This window comes from Dysidea avara, chromosome 9 (genome assembly GCF_963678975.1).
Source record: "Dysidea avara chromosome 9, odDysAvar1.4, whole genome shotgun sequence".
In the NCBI taxonomy this organism is placed as follows: Eukaryota; Metazoa; Porifera; class Demospongiae; order Dictyoceratida; family Dysideidae; genus Dysidea; species Dysidea avara.
Genome location: NC_089280.1, coordinates 18,430,370 through 18,446,101, shown reverse-complemented (window position 1 = coordinate 18,446,101; position 15,732 = coordinate 18,430,370). Strand labels below are relative to the sequence as shown.

General features: G+C 37.9%; 2 long non-coding RNA genes across 5 annotated transcripts; both read right to left on the bottom strand.

The window, feature by feature from the left end:
• Nucleotides 1–2,564: 2,564 nt before the first annotated feature.
• On the bottom strand, nt 2,565–4,924 carry LOC136266989 (uncharacterized). 2 transcript variants are annotated; one of them, XR_010706434.1, is made up of 7 exons: nt 4,083–4,924; nt 3,239–3,379; nt 3,139–3,194; nt 3,015–3,088; nt 2,900–2,967; nt 2,811–2,854; nt 2,565–2,754 (listed from the first exon to the last, which is right to left on the bottom strand). It is a non-coding gene; the product is annotated as an uncharacterized lncRNA (long non-coding RNA). The 2 variants fall into 2 exon arrangements; XR_010706433.1 differs by having other exon boundaries at nt 3,239–3,382; nt 4,083–4,923.
• Nucleotides 4,925–7,727: 2,803 nt separating this feature from the next.
• Nucleotides 7,728–14,582, bottom strand: LOC136266780 (uncharacterized). 3 transcript variants are annotated; one of them, XR_010706283.1, is made up of 8 exons: nt 14,488–14,582; nt 12,082–12,165; nt 11,942–12,035; nt 11,802–11,891; nt 11,683–11,745; nt 11,430–11,627; nt 10,456–10,537; nt 7,728–8,202 (listed from the first exon to the last, which is right to left on the bottom strand). It is a non-coding gene; the product is annotated as an uncharacterized lncRNA (long non-coding RNA). The 3 variants fall into 3 exon arrangements; XR_010706282.1 differs by lacking the exon at nt 14,488–14,582 and having other exon boundaries at nt 12,082–12,514; XR_010706284.1 differs by lacking the exons at nt 10,456–10,537; nt 14,488–14,582 and having other exon boundaries at nt 12,082–12,516.
• Between the last annotated feature and the right edge of the window lie 1,150 nt (nt 14,583–15,732).

Sequence of the window (15,732 nt, the reverse complement as noted above, 5' to 3'; positions counted from 1 at the left end):
GCAGCTGAACTCTCTACGTGGTAGTTTCTTTGTAGCTGAACTCTCTACAATGTGACTCCTTCTAGCTGAACTCTCTACAGGGTGACTTGTTTTTAGCTGATCTCTCTACAGGGTGACTTGTTTCTAGCTGAACTCTCTACAGGTGATTTGTTTGCAGCTGAACTCTCTACATGGTGGTTTCTTTGTAGCTGAACTCTCTACAAGGTAACTTCTTCTAGCTGATCTTTCTACAGGGTGATTTGTTTGTAACTGAATTCTCTACAGGGTGATTTATTTGCAGCTTAACTCTCTACAAGGTGACTTCTTCTAGCTGAACTCTCAACAGAGTGATTGATTGTTTTTGCAGCTGAACTCTCTACATGGTGGTTTCTTTGTAACTGAACTCTCTACAGGGTTATTTGTTTGTAGCTGAACTCTCTACAGGGTGATCTGTTCATAGCTGAACTCCCTATAAGGTAATTTCTTCTAGCTAATCTTTCTACAGGGCGATTTGTTTGTAGCTGAGTTCTCTACAGGGTGATTTGTTTGCAGCTGAACTCTGCATGGTAGTTTCTTTGTAGCTCTACAATGTGACTTCTTCTAGCTGAACTCTCTACAAGGTGACTTGTTTCTAGCTGATCTCTCTACAGGGTGACTTGTTTCTAGCTGAACTCTCTACAGGTGATTTGTTTACAGCTGAACTCTTTACAGGGTTTATTTCTTTGTAACTGAACTCCCTGCAAGATGACTTCTTCTAGCTGATCTCTCTACAGGGAGATTTGTTTGTAGCTTAACTCTCTACAGGTGATTTGTTTGCAGCTGAACTCTCTACATGATGGTTTCTTTGTAGCTGAACTCTCTACAAGGTAATTTCTTCTAGCTGATCTCTCTACAGGCCGATTTGTTTGTAGCTGAACTCTCTACATGATGGTTTCTTTGTAGCTGAACTCTCTACAAGGTGATTTCTTCTATAGCTAATCTTTCTACAGGGTGATTTGTTTGTAGTTGAACTCTCTACATGATAGTTTCTTCGTAGCTGAACTCTCTACAAGGTGATTTCTTCTATAGCTGATCTTTCTACAGTTTGATTTGTTTGTACCTGAACTATCTACATGATGGTTTCTTTGTAGCTGAACTCTCTACAAGGTAACTTCTTCTAGCTGATCTCTCTACAGGACCATTTGTTTGTACTACCTGAACTCTCACATGATTGCTTCTTTGAAGCTGAACTCTCTACAAGGTGATTTCTTCTAGCTGATCTTTCTACAGGGTGATTTGTTTGTAGCAGAACTCTCTACAAGGAAACTTCTTCTAGCTGATCTCTCTACAGGGAGATTTGTTTGTAGCTGAACTCTCTATACATGATTTGTTTGCGGCTGAATTCTCTACATGATGGTTTCTTTGTAGCTGAACTCTCTACAAGGTAACTTCTTCTAGCTGATCTCTTTACAGGGTGAATTGTTTGTAGCTGAACGATCTACAAGGTAACTTCTTCTAACTGATCTCTCTACAGGGTGATTTGTCTGTAGCTGAACTCTCTACAAGGAAACCTCTTTTAACTGAGCTCTGTACAGGATGAATTGTTTGTAGCTGAACTATCTACAAGGTAACTTCTTCTAGCTGATCTCTCTACAGGATGATTTGTTTGTAGCTGAACTATCTACAAGGTAACTTCTTCTAGCTGATCTCTCTACAGGGTGATTTGTTTGTAGCTGAATTCTGTATAGGTGATTTGTTTGCAGCTGAGCTCTTTACAGAATGGTTTCTTTGTAGCTGAACTCTCTACAAGGTAACTTCTTCTAGCTCATGTATCTACAGGGTCACTAGTTTGTAGCTGAATTCTCTACATGGTGGTTTCTTTGTAACTGAACTATCTATAAGGTGACATCTTCTAGCTGATCTTTCAACAGGGTGATTTGTTTGTAACTGAACTCTCTACAAGAAAACTTCTTCTAACTGATGTCTGAACAGGGTGAATTGTTTGTAGCTGAACTCTCTACAGGGTGATTTATTTGTAGCTGATCTCTATACAGGTTACTTATTTCTAACTGATCTCTTGAATTCTGTTCAGGGTGACTGCTCTATTAGGATGACTGCTCTATTAGAGTATCTCGATCTCGCACTTGCTACACCAAGTTGGATTTCGTGTTATAACTCCGTGGCTTTAAGTCTGATTTTTCTACACCATTGAAGAGCCTTTCTAAGATGATAACTCCATCTGTACAGCGATTTTCAAAGCATTACCCCAAGTGGTTTATCTGGTAGGCGTGGCAAGCATCATAATAATAATAATAATAATAATAAATAGCTAATCTCGATTGCGTAATTGTTACACACTGTTGATTTTTTCGCTGTATCTTCCTGGTTTTTAGCTCGATTTCTTTCAAACCACAAAAGGTTTGAGGTTCAATAACTGTTAAAACAGTTGGTTGCATATCACACCAAACTGCAGATGATATGCTTCCTCACACCGAGCATTCCATTTGTTGTGTGCATTACTGACCATTCTACCCATAGTACGTAATGCACACTGTATTCCCGGTATGATCTACATCCATAATGCATTATTATAACCATTCTAGCCATTGTATGTAATGCAGACTGTTTTTTTGGTATGATTAACATCCATTTACAATTACAAATACATATTTCAAAATATTGCTAATTATATTTATTGTTCTAGGTTTCGACACTGCATATCTGAACATCTGAAGATGAATGACATCCATGGAAACTGCATACGGCTATCACTATCTTCTATTTCTGCAGTTGTTTCTATGGAATTATGGTATGCATTGTGAACAGATGAAGCCAAGAAACAATGTACTTACCATGCATGGTTGAAATCTCTTTCAGAAGCAATGTATAGCTAATTCTGTCAATTATTATAGATTATGAATTTTAATGTACGGTATAATACCTGCTGTTATTGAATCAGTTGTGTCTTAATAGCATAAGACTGGTCTTATACATTTACGAATCGGTGTTCTGGGAAGAAAAAATGGTTGATAAATCATAGCATTCCATAATCTTACCATGTTTGGTGGTCTGGCCATCCTGATTATATAGCAGTATTTCAATCCATGTCACTAGAACTAATTGCTGTTTGCTAGAAAGGATATGATATGTGACATGATAACACCTTTGTATTGTCCGTACCTGGTGTCACTTCATCCTGACCTGTCACTTCTGTCAACACTTTTCTGTCAGCATACCTATATAAAAACTAAAAGCCACTGCAAGTAACATAGTTACCAACCTGTTATCAGTGCTAGTATGTAAACCCCGGCCGCCGGAACTGAGAGAATGGCAGTTAATTGAACCGGCCCCCTGAGCCGCCGGCACAGGAGCCTGCGGAGCGCCTTCGTACAGTTCATGGTCGACTGCAGTAAGTAGCCGCCTGCTAAAAAGTTTAGTCAAGCAAGAAATTATTATCAGTATAATCATAGGCGGATCTAGGAGGCACTGTCAGGGGGGGCCAAGGGGGGGCAAGAAGTTTTAGTGTACAACAGCATCTATTCCACTAAGAGGAATTATAGTACACAGGTTATATTCAGTTGTATAACTATATTCAGTATAGCTGGATGAATGATAGACATACAATTTTAAGATTGTAGTTAGAGAAAATTTTTAAAAATTAGACCTCCTAGGTTTGAATTTGGGAGCATTTTTGGTAACATTTAGCTTAAAAGTGTATGCTTGCAATTTATATAAAGATTAGTTAGCCTATCTGAGATAAAACCTGTTTGATGGTAAAGTGTAATAAATCAAAATATAAAGGTGTAGCTAGTATTGTTATGACATTAGAATTGTGACTGTTCTATTAGAGTAGTGACTGCTCTATTAGAGTATCTCGATCTTGCCACAAAAACTTAAACTTACTTTCTTTACAGTGTACAGTATAACTGTAAAGTACATTTATAACTGTTGTCTTCCATTTGCCCATTGGCTTTCTATACTTCTGAATACAGTGTGAATGCATGATTCCAGTTTCTGGTATCAATATAGTACTGTGAGTCCAAGGGGGGCAAGGGAAGGGCCAGGGGGGGCACAGCACCCCTTGTCCCCCCCTCAGATCCGCCTATGAGTATAATGAAACAAACCGAATAGTCTGGTATGGTTCAACCCAGTTGCGGCAGCTCAGTCCAACACCGGCCTACACCATGCACCACCAGCTCCGACAACTTTAAGTACAGCCCTACTCAACAACCTCCGTTTGTGAATATTCGACTCAACGTCGTATGTCCAAACGGTTGCTAACAAATTGCAGCTGTCGATAGCATCCTCACGTGAGTGTTATAGGGATGGTGACAATTAAATGGAACAAGGGATGGAACATCGAATCATGTGAGTACAGCAAGGTTAGTTGTGATTCCAAGTATGTGAAATCTTATCTACTGTACGATTCCTTGTCAATGTAGAGTCACTTCACCATCACTTGAGGCGCCTACGCAAAAATAAACTGAGTCGGCTAGCTACCTGAGCTACCAGACAATCACTCGCTGCCAAGTTTGTGGCGGACTACCGCTACTATGCTGCTTTTATTCCAGATAGATATACAGTACTCATGTTGAAAGTTTGCAGCATCAGATTGAGGTCACTCTGCAATTGGTAGTCACTTCCACACTGCCAGTTGATGATGGGTGATGCACTTTCAACTGGAGTAATGAACTGTGATCATCAATATTTTTCCTTCTTGATCACCATTTTATATAGAGGTTTCAGAAGAATCTGGAAACACATATTTACAGAAAGCCATTACATTTAAACTCACATCCGTCAATAGCCATGATGTTTTACAGAACTTAGGTCACTATGGATGTATAAAACATGGGGTGCTCTATTAGCATCTCGAAAACCACCACTGCAAATTGGCCACTGAACAAGTATGTCTTTAAACACTATAACATACCCATAATATTATTGTCTGAGGAGTATTGTAGCTTAATTCAGGCTGGTGGGACGAAATTCACGTTTGACCGAAATCTTTTTGGCGACTAAAGCATACTTAGTCACTGACTTTTCTCAAAATATAGTGCTGGATAATCTTTGTTTATATGTTTATATATAATACTGACAAGCATCTATCAAGAGTTCATAATATTATGAACTCTTGCTTCCATCCTTCACTGTTTCTTTACACAGTCTCCGAAGTCAAGTTACAAAAATTCATACGTCCGGAAGTCTGAATCACATCTATTATTTTCACATGACTTCCAATGTTTCTTATAGATTGTCAGGGCTATTACATATGACATAAGGTTAGACATAATGGTGTCCTGTGATAATACATGTTTACGGATTCTTCTGAAACCTTTATGGATTAAAGTGAAAAACTAGTGAATTATCCTAATTGTAAGGTCCAAGGTTGTGTGTTTCTGCAACACCAAGCCAGCAACAAAACAGTTTCATATACAGCCAAGCCAACCCACGTTTTGTAGTGACAGTACAGGGTCAGGGCCCAGAGATTTTGAGTGGTCAGGGGGTCATGAACACTTTTATTGATCTGATGTGATATTTCATGTGTGAAGCATGTATATGTGTGATTGAATTCATCGCTTTTACATTACATTTTGTCACTTTTGCACAAGAATTCATCATAATTGCATCGTCTGCAGTAAACTAGCCGCTTATCACAAGGTGGATCATTTTACCATAGAGAATACCACTTGAGACTAGATACCAAAGGCCTTCAAGTTAATTAGTTTGTTGGTGAGTGACCACACCCATCACCAATGGTTAAGCAAAAATTGCAAAGCTGGTAAAGAAGCTGTAAGAATTAAAGAGTTGTTTACAACAGTTGTGCTTTAACAAGATTGTCAAGCACTTGCTATAATCTTGTTTTCGTGTTTACTGCAGCTGCCAATCTTGGTAAGGATGATAAAATCAATAGCAAAAGAGAATTCTGCAAAAGTGACAACCTCTATTGCAAATGGGACAAAATCAATTGTAAAAACCTGTAAATTCAATGTCACGTCCTCCAGTAGATTGTATTATTCATGATACAATAAATTGTGAAAGTTTAGTTATTTGAGATTTGGAAGAAATTTGCTTTACTGACCAAACTAAAATAAGGCAACTTCAACTAAATCTTTTGTTTCTCGGGCCCGACCAACCCTATATTTTTCAGCATAAAATAATTATGTTAATCACGTGATCACCTTGCAAAGAGTGATAACGCCACGAAAGAGTTGCAAATTTATCTTTAAGCTCTTAAAAAGTAAGTAACACTAAATATCTCAACATATAGCTGCCTACTCACAAGTGATACAGCAACCGTAATGTAGCTTAGCCACCGCTTGACTCGCAATATCACTCTTCAGCTAGCAAAATAGCATTTTACCGACCTTTATTTGGCTGAATTTCGCCCGAGAAACAAAGATTTAGTTGAAGTGGCCTAATGGTACTACTTATAGCTGGATCCCAACCTGGCTTACTCGCTACCACGTGGTTCCAAACCCACTCTCTCCATTTTGAGATACCTTTTACTAGAACAAATCACTAATAAATTCAGCTACTACCCCAGATCTACCTGTGATTGGAATAACCTACTCATTGACACTATAGAATCTCAATCTCTGGAAACATTTTTAGGTAACTATAATATAATTCTTATTTTGTGATTTGTAACCTCCCCGAATATATCAGTTATAACTGTACTCTTCAGTATTCATAATCATAAGTGGCTACAGCTATGGCCCTACTTTTTTCATAGAAACACTTTTAATTCAATTAAGAAGAAACCTTTTGCATATTAATAACCATATAATATGTGCGCTGTTCTATTACTTTTATACTAAGTGGCTTTTACTTTTATACTACATACCATAATATTCCTTTGCCAGCACTTTTGAGAGCTCTGTGTGGGGAAATCAAGTATTCCCATGGCATTTTCAAACTTTGTACAAACAGACTGTTAACTATATAGTTTGTTGCATTTAGAATGTGAAGAATATTTGTCATCATATAGTGCACAGTGGGTCTGCCAACATTTGCATGGGCAGTGGTCACAGAATGTACAACAATGACCAGATGGTTTATTACCACACAAACTGTATGGGATGCAAGACTACATTTGGCTATAGGCCAACATTACCTTTTATCTGTCACTGTGCAATGAAACTATTGGACAGTATACATCAAAAATTGTTCTTAACGTGTTTTAGTCAACTAACGTAATCCCATGTTACATACAAATATCCTGTAGTGATTCACATAGAATGGAATGACCAACATTAATTATTCTTGGTCCAGGAATATAGCTATAGTACACTAACACAACAGAATTACTCTCCTTGCACTTGCTTGTGCATATCCAGCAAATTCGCAGCAATGAATATATACTACTCTGGTGAACGATCAGCTTATTACCAAACATGGGAGGAATTATGTATAGTGCAGATTTTATTTGTGTTTCGTCTTCCAGTTGTATTGGTAGGAAATAACATGCACGTTAGAGGTTTTGCAGGGAATGTTCACATAATATGTGCGCAGACATTGTGGGTGAATGTACATACCAAAACCCACAATACATTACAAAATTCATAGCTACATGTCAACCCTCATTATTATACATATTTGCTAGAGATAGCCACTTGTTACAATGGCTTTTTAGCATATCCCAGTAAAACTTCTCGCTTTGTGCTTTTAAAAATCAATGTAGAATCCTCAATCCACTAGTCAGTGCATACATGGCTAAGGAATGTGTACTGCAAAACCTCTATGTATATACACTGCAATACATTTAACATATATAGTTAACTTTCGTGGACAATGTATTTGTATTTGTGTGGTTATCTGCACAGTATGTGTACACAACCAAAAAGTTCATGAGTACTACACACAACACAGCACATTGATAAATGACTGAACACCTTGAGAAAACAGTTTTTAGTTTCGTATGGTTGATGAAAGGGATTCAGAGAATATCCCTCACTTAGACCTGTGTACAGAGTTGCTGTATGTTGAGTACACATTAGTTGGGCCAGTTGCCAGCATCATACATAAAGCCCGTATGGTCCAAGTACATCCATAAAAACACTGACCACAGGTCGGGGAAACTTTGCCTCAACAAGATACCAAAACTGAAAGCTACGTATTCTATTGTTATCTCCATACTGAAATAATATTGCAAACAGTACAGTTCATACAAAGTTATACAAGAACAAGATACATTTTTTGTATCACTGTTTCAACTGGTTGACGATGATCCAGTGTCAGCTCCTATCAAATGAGATAGCTTTCACTCTGCATGCACAACACCACATAATACACACAAAAAATGTTTAATGAGTGTTTCCACAGTTTCTAAAAATAATTTTACCATCAAAATATCCAAATAGCTACTCTAATAGAGCAGTCATACTTTTCAACAAAACATTTGTCATGCTATGTAAGTGCTAGCATGGGTGTTAAATAGCGGTTAACCATGCATGGAAATAATACTGTATAATGGGAATCATTCGCGGAAGATAACGTTTGTGAATTTGCGATTTTAGATGCATTCATGAAAGGTTTTTAAATTGACAAAAATGCCCCCCTCTTTCCCAAAAAAGCCTTTGTACTAATCTCCAACCTTCCCCATATGATTCACACCTTAGTTCATGCAGTACTGACATAGTGACAAGCATAGTGAATGCATGAGTGGATGATACTATTAAAGATTTGTTGTAGCTACTTGCTAAACTGCTATGTATGCGTGACACTACAGTCAGGCACAACATGACACAATTTGAACAGAGATATAAACTTCAGTGACAGTAGTTATGTAAGGTGACAGTGCAAGAAAGAAACCAGTGTTATATAATCATGCAAGAGAAATGGGATATTTCACTGTGATGTGCCCCCAGGCTGATTGCCCATTTATATTGCGAATGTTACCTGCTTCTCTGCTTAAAAACAGCCATCTATGCAACACATCACAGCCCTCCCTTAACAATCAAGTATGCATCCATGATTTACTAGTTGTAGGTGTGTGCCCAATCCGTAAATTACTTCACACAATAATTTGCAAACATTTTCTCACAAACAAGGAAAGGATAGACAATTTGTGGATGTTTTCTTCCATGAATTATTCTCCCAACATACAGTATGCATGAATGGGTAAAGAACTGGTCTTATATTTCAGACCTCAAAACACTACACACACACACACATTACACACACTACACACACACACACTACACACACACACTACACACACACACACACACACACACACACACACACCTGCATGTGTGGTGCGTGCATGACACACTGCCACAAAAACAAACAGACAAAAAAAAAGTCCAGGTAAACTGGTCTAGCCAGACTAAATTAACTGGTTGAGCTCAAAATAACAGCCTGTCATCTGTCATTTTTCCAACCCAAAAGTCGCAATGACTGACCAAATTAAAAATGGTCTGACATTATCACCTATCAAAATAGGCATTTAAAAATACACTATATATGTAAACTGTTACTACGTATCATGTACCAGTGGCCAACCATGTTGCATGTTGGTCTGTCATTTTGACAGATCAAGTCATTGTCAGACTGATTACATTCAACAAAATTTATTCTGGCTGAGCCATTATTATTTATTAGCATTCTAAACTGATGGTCTAAGCATATGCAAATTTTATAATTGGTCAACAACTAGTTCTTGCATATGTAATGCAGCATTGCTTCAGTCCATGGTAGAGCAAATAGTCAATGCACAGTGCTACAAGCACGCATACAGTCGTTGTATGCAAGGAAATTCTGATCTAAGAAATATTTGACGAATTGGTTTAATTCGTCAAAATTAAATGTCAAATACCCATAAGTGTTTTAAAAAGTACATGCTTTTATCTACAATTTCTTGCTTTTTGTAATTCAAATCTAACGAAGTATGAATTTGTCAAACAACATTTCCTTGCATACGGTACCCCATAGCTACAGTTATTGTAACTAGATATCAACTGGCCATGGTATATCATTAACATTCATGGTCACTGCTTGAAGAAGGCTGTTTTACCATGTTTTACTGTTAGTAAATCACTCTTCTGTTGATTTACTAGTTGGTTTACTGCAAGTAAATCATCAGTAACCAAAATGTTCCTATCTGTTAGTTTACTGCTTGATTTTTATGGTGATATACTAACAATAAAACATGGGTATTTTAGTAGTTACCAACAGGTTAATAACTAGTTGATTTAAGCAAGGATGGCAAGACCTAAGGGAGTCAAAATTAGGGAACTCATACAATAAATGAAAGTGAGGGGTCACTGACCAAGTATGCATACACAATTTCTAAGCTGCTTCACCTGTCCAAAATTAGCCAACACAAAATTGGTTGACTAAGATAGGTCCACAGTTTTGGTCAGTGATCAATAATATTTTGAATGCCAGAGTTCTGACCAAATTTGGTTTGACTGAAAATGACCCAGCTTGAACAATTTTTGTCCCAGATCTAAACTTTTATTGCAGCAATCAATTCAAATTCAAACAACTTACCAGTCTCTTCCTTCTAACTGTCTCTACTGTTTCCATGTATATTTGCAGACTTCACCCTCTAGGAACCAATGTTAGCAAACACCTATTTTAAAAAAATCTTTATAACCACTCTAAACAGTTTAACACACAACATATAAACCAGGACTTCGTTGCCGCCATCCCTTGACAAACTCTCACCCCATTAAATTTTTAACAATGCATCAGAAGCAATCCAAGAGTCTAAAATACAAAAATTTCATGGCGGACATGTGGTACCTGAGAATGCACAAGAAGCCACCGATGAGAGTTTAAAATGCAAAAATGTCCTGGAGTGGCCTTGCATTCTCATGTACCTGAGAATGAACCACAAGTAATTTGAGTCTAAAAATGGCATGTTATTCTCAGGTAATTGAGAATGCACCATAAGCAATTTGAAACAAAAATACAAAATTTTCTTCACTCTGAGATACCGTACGCAAGGAAATTTAGACGTCAAAAAAATTTGACGAATCGGTTTAATTCGTCAAATTTAAATTCGTCAAATGTTTATAAGCGCCCTTAAAAGTACAGGTTTTGCCTATAATTTCTTCATTTTCGTCAACATTTTATTTGTCAAATCTGCTAAAGTCTAAATTCGTCAAATTTTTTGACGTCAAAATTTCCTTGCGTATGGTACTCAAAAATGCACCAGAGGCAATTTAAGAAAGCCTAAAATTTCTGGAGTGGCATGGTCATCTTCAGGCACATGACAATGCACCTGAGAGTGTAACATACATCCTAGGTGGAGTGTGCATAGGGATGAACACGTGGATCTTTAATTATTGCCCACTCATGGTTATCCCCCCCCCCCCCACCTTGAGTCATTTCCTAGATGAAGGCCTGTATTAAAGGCAAGGCTTAGAATCTTTGTTTATGTATAGGTTATTAATCCCACTTGTGACCCTCGGTTTTACCATAGACTTTCTATACGCGGATATCGAATACTAAAAACTCACCCTGTTACTATACCAGTCCGCGCGCAATTTAGTCAACTCGTTTCTTCATGATCCTTCAGTCTCTAAGCCTTACTCCTTCAAGTATTTCTCCCCCAGACCCTGATGCTGACGCTCTTGCAAGTGCCTATTCCGGCATAAATGTTCCAGATAAGAGGCGCTTATTCCTGTGGGTATGACGTCAGCACAGCAGTTATATTACTATAGGAAAAGTATAACATGTCATGAGGTAAGAAATAACTTTATTTGTACCCACTCCAACATTTGCATACAGCTCCATGCAATCTGTTCTTATTTTCCACCCTAAGAACGTTGTCACCTGATGAAGCAATAGAAGCAGAAATGCATTGTGACTGCTATAAAGTTCTTAGTTACCTGACTATTGACAATACCATTGTCAGTGTCTACAGGCATTCTAACTGTCTTTACAGATCTAGAGTTTCTCTTTAGTCTTCAATTTACTCTCTGTACCAATATAATATAATATAAACAAGTTTATTTGCATATAAACTAACTTTTGATAGTTTATTTCCATAAGTAGAAACTACGAGGACTTGTAAGCCTCCAGTCTCCTGGATGAGTTCACCGATGTGATCACAGAGACACCATCTAAACTGAAATCTTGACAGTCATTCTCCAAGGATACTGAATATACCTTGGGTCTGTAACCATTTAATCAGGTAGAGTCGATGCCGCTGAACCATATTATTCAGATAAAATCAACATATGCATAGCTACTCTAAAATAACAATCATACATTTCAACAGAGCAGTCGTCATGCATACGTGTGTCAAACAGTAGCTAACCATACATGAAAATATACACCTAAATAAGCAAAGCAACTACTCCCTGTATTTCAAAACTTGAAACCAGGTGAGCAACATTTCTAGAACTAACCCTGGACACACACAAAAGCAAACAAAAAGCAAAGCCTTCAGCTGTCATGCTAGTATGGTCATGCCTACCCAGTGAACAAGCACAGGAGTCAGTGCAGGCAAATCCTAGGACTAGTAACCCCGCAGGAGGCTGTACCATATCTCACAAGTGAAGGTGTAGGCACCCGAAGTCTCACCTACACACACACGCACGCACGCACGCACGCACGCACACACACACACCCACACACACACACACACACACACACACACACTCGCAGTACAATATTATCTAGCATATTCCGATTTAATATCATTTAAAATGGTTACCCATATCACTGTGAACAGTCTCCTCCACCTGATACTACCGTGCACACATACCCTAGTCACAGCTATCATTGAAATCTATATTAATGTAGTAAAGGTAGGCCATTGACAAAGTTTATCAGTGAGTTATATCATTAGGTGACAGTACAACCATGCACTTGCTTAGTTGTGAGAGCGTTAATTGAGCATGTACAGCGTATCTTAGGATTAATCTAAAATTTCAATACCACTATATATGAACCCATAAACAATAACTATATCTGTATACATCTGCTGATTTGCTTTTGAGGTTACAGGTCCATAGTTCTATTACATGAAAAACAATCTGGTTAATCAAGTGTTTTGAATGTAGGTAATTAGCTGGACCAAATTTGGATATCAAACTGGTCTAGCCGGACTGATTTTGTTTGACTAAATGGCTGGACCATTATTAGCATCTAAATGGGTCTACCTATAGGCATATGTAAATAATTATTATAGCCAACTCCAGCTAGCTCCTGTTTGTATAATGAAAGCCGTAGAGCAGAATAGCAAGTTATATTAATGTAGCAAATAGCCAACATGCAGTTTTAAAAGATTGCATACAGTTACCCTCTACTGTAACTAGACAGAAACTGGTGTATCATTAACACTCACCTGCAGTACTTCAGTGGCTACCAAGGGCTGAATGGCTAGTTGCACCATTGCTAAGATGTACTTATATTACAAAAGTGCATGACTGCTCCAAACACAAGGCCACTCTAAATAAAGACTCTGTTTCCCGTCCTCCACTGGGCATACATTTATGCAAGCGAGCAGTCCATTTCCATTATAAAATTGGTAGCTTTTCCTGAACATAGCCAGCATAAAATTAAGTTGTAGGTAGAACAAAATGTAAATTTGTAGAGACTCAATGCACACTGACACATTATAAAATTGAAACTGTTCAGCATGCAAGAAAAAATGGAAGAATTATAATATTATTAGTGACACGGATGCAGGCAGTGGACTGGAACAGAGAATTTATTTGGAGCGACCAAAGCAATGCAGTTTCATTGTAGAGGCATGCATGAAGTTAGTCAACACGGATCAAATTTAAATTTGATTGACTAAGATTCAGCCAAACTTTCATTGGATGCCAAAGCTGGTTGACTGAAAATGGCCCAGCTGGGTCTGGGTATGCAGTGTTGGGAGTAACGCGCTACTTATGTAACGCGTTACGTATGATTATTACTTTTGTGGTAACAAAGTAATATAACGAAATACGCTATAAAAACAGGTAATATAACTCAAGTTACTCTACTTGCAAATGTAATGCGTTACCTAAGTAATATAGTTACTGTAACGAATCTAATATTACGTAATATTATAACTAAAAGTAACGAAGTTACTAATCTCGTTAGTAACCCACTGAGTAACGCCTAGCCACAACGAAGTAATGAAGCCTACTAAATGAGGCTTATTCACCAGCTACTTACTTATATCAAGACTTGCACATTGTCCAATAACGCAATCGTGTCACGTGATAAGGTGGTAGTTTCACACGTGACAGCTTAAGGCTGTGGACACAAAGTATCATAATGTGTAATATTATTACAGTTACTTTATTTTATGGGTAATATGTAACTGTAACTAAATAGTTCAGCTGCAAGTAATAAGTAATATGTAACTAGTTACTTTTAAAAAGTAACTTGCCCAACACTGTGGGTATGAGACAGATGGTATTCATTATCAACTCTAACAGTTACACAACATATAAAGGAGCTTGGAACAAGGCTTAGAACCTAACCAGAGTTTATTTAACCCACACTTGTCACGGGAGTTATAATTGTAATATATGGCTTCCTGAAACCGTTTCTTATCAAATACTAAGAACTCACTCTGTGCTTCAGTTTACTCGACTCGTCATGATCCTTCAACCTCTTTCCCTCGAGAGTTTCTAACAAGCTCCAACCCATCTCGCATCCAATGCTTTTGTATGCGCCTATTCATAAACGCTCCATATAAGAGGCGCTTATCTTCCCATATAAGAGGCGCATATCTCTGAGCTATGGCGTCATGGTATGCTCACAGGGTATGATATTTCATACCAATATGTTAGTGTGATATGCTAACATTTTTAGTATGTAATGCATGCAGATCTGTTTCATACCTTCTAGTGTAGCAACTCAGTATGCAATGCATACAATTTTGGTATGAAATGCACTCAGGCTTTTTAACAGTGAATGGTTAACCTATTCACCCACCGATTTTCAACTTCTTCCCATACGCGGTTTACCCTGTAGGCGTGACAACATATTGGTGTTATTTTTCGTGCATAATCGCTCATAACTCTTTGTCTGTTTATGGTATTCCAGCCAAAGTTGGTACAGAGATGCGCCTTTATACCCCCCTTCTGTGTGCCAAATTTCAAGGCAATCGGATAACGCGTTCGCGTTTTATAGCAGTTTTTGTAAGTGTGCGAAAAGAGGAAGAAAAAGAAGAAGAAGAAGAAGAAGAAGAAGAAGAAGAAAACGAAGAAACTAAGCCAATTTTTGAAGTCGCATATCTCAGGAATGCCTGAAGTGATTTCGCTCAAATTTGGAATGTGGAGTACTGAAGTTGGAGGGAATGTACACAGCAAAATTTGTCTTGTTTCATCAAGGAAGCACAGAGCTACGGAGGTGCGAAAATTGCGTTTTGTTTCTTCCTGTCAATATACTCACGGGGTTGCGCGCCGGCTTCTTGGGCCGCACGACACACTACCGTGTGTCTTGATTTTCCATGAGTGTGCCTACATTATGTGGCTACATTGTGATACAAAAAGAAAGTCAATCAGTGCAAGGAGTCAACAGTTATGACATTTTGTTTGCTGGTATGTCAAATGTGTGGAAAAGGTACCTTTTCGCAAATCCGGTCACATATGCTGTATAATACATATGTGACCGGATTTGCGAAAAGGGGTCTTCCACACACATCCAATTTGCCAACTTTGACAATTGATAACTTCATATTGGAAAGAGCTATTGCCTTGAAATTTGGGCAGTGGTGAGCACCACTATATATAGCTGAATACATGGTGAAATTTTCAGGTTAATATGTTACTTGAACACTGAGTTATGGTCTCCAACGTTTATGGAATTGGA